We start from the raw sequence: 1,671 nt of genomic DNA, 5'->3' as shown, positions 1-1,671 counted from the left end.
TTATTTTATTTCTGATCAATGTTGTTCTCATTAACACATTTTTATGATAATTATCTTTCAATTACAGTTTCCACTTTTGGTACCATAGAGAGAGCCACTAATTGTCGCCGTAAATTAATGATTACAGATTTAAATATTTCTGACAAATAAACAAAATTATTTGATATATAAAGTTCTAAATATGACACAAGTAATTTATATTTATCTTTGATATACATTACAAATTTTAAAAAATTTGTACAAATTAATTTATTGTTTTCATTTTTAATTTCCAATTTACTGTTACTAATAAAAGTTATACTTTTAAATATATAGATTATCGTTTATCTATCATAGTCCTCACCTATGTAATCAAGAAAAGAAGACTTATGTTAAAAATTAGGACATTGAAAAAATGAATACATAAAAAGAATTCTTGGATATTAAATTCAAAGAAAAATAATCAAAACAAATTGATACAAAATAATAAGAAAATTCAAAATACACTTATGAATAACTTTAACCTACAAACTCAATAAAAACTAACTAATATACATAAATTTGGGGAAGATATAAAGAAAATGAAACATCATTTGGGCATTATATTATAATTTCCCTAAAAAAGTTGTCCCCACTACGTGGCCCACAGGCCGCATGTGCTAAAATTCTATAAACAGTGAATAAAATGAACGTCACTTATTATCTTATCATTATAACTATAAATCCGAGAAAAACATTAATGTTGTTCATGTACTTTTTCCAACAATACCCTTTCCTCACAATATATGTACAGCGTGATTCCTTTTAAAGGTAACACTAAATAATTCTGTCCAATGACATTGGATTAATATGCGGTTTTCGGGAGGGGATAGGGAATACATAAATACACATTTCTTGATGATTTTTACATTTTTAGATCTTTCCGTGTGCGCATGCGCAATACAACTTGCATTTTTTTAAATGGCAACAGGTGTTTTGAATACCAAATTCGGATAGACCGAATTTTTTCAAAGATGATTCGATTCAGACAAAGTAATTGTGAGGAGGGTGATATCATTCAGAGGATATCATTCTTCATAAAGTCTAGCGGAATTTTGTTAATTACGTCGACATTCATCATAAACTAAAAGCATAATCAAAAGCTAATCTAAAAGCATTATCAACTATTTCATTGTTACTTGTCATTTTTAAATTTCAATGAAATACTTGCATTACATACGAGTTTAGAACTTGTAATGACTTTCAATAACCACATTTAAATAAATGCTAAAACTTATCAGTTATAATAAAAGTTATTATTATCAGATTTATGCGGACATTAAGGTAGTATCATTCTTAGCACACCATAAATAAATTTGGTTTATTTTAGTAAATGCTACAAATAAAATAATCTTAGAGATTACAAGTAATTACCCACTTGTATCATGAAAAATTACAATAAATGATAAAATTAATAATTTAAATAGAAACTTTAATAATAGAAGTTATGAGAAATAAATCATATCAGTTTGTTTAATTTTTTCTTAGTTAATGAACTAATATTTACGTCTAATTGAGGTTAATTAATTCCTCAAAATTAAATTTAAATGATTTAAGACGCAAACTTACGGAAACAAAAAAAATACTTAAAATTTCATAATAATCCGAAAAATTCTAGTATGATTGTTGAAAAATTCAATAATTGTGACGATC

This window comes from Acyrthosiphon pisum, chromosome X (assembly GCF_005508785.2).
Source record: "Acyrthosiphon pisum isolate AL4f chromosome X, pea_aphid_22Mar2018_4r6ur, whole genome shotgun sequence".
Classification (NCBI taxonomy): Eukaryota; Metazoa; Arthropoda; class Insecta; order Hemiptera; family Aphididae; genus Acyrthosiphon; species Acyrthosiphon pisum.
This window is presented reverse-complemented; position numbering follows the sequence as displayed.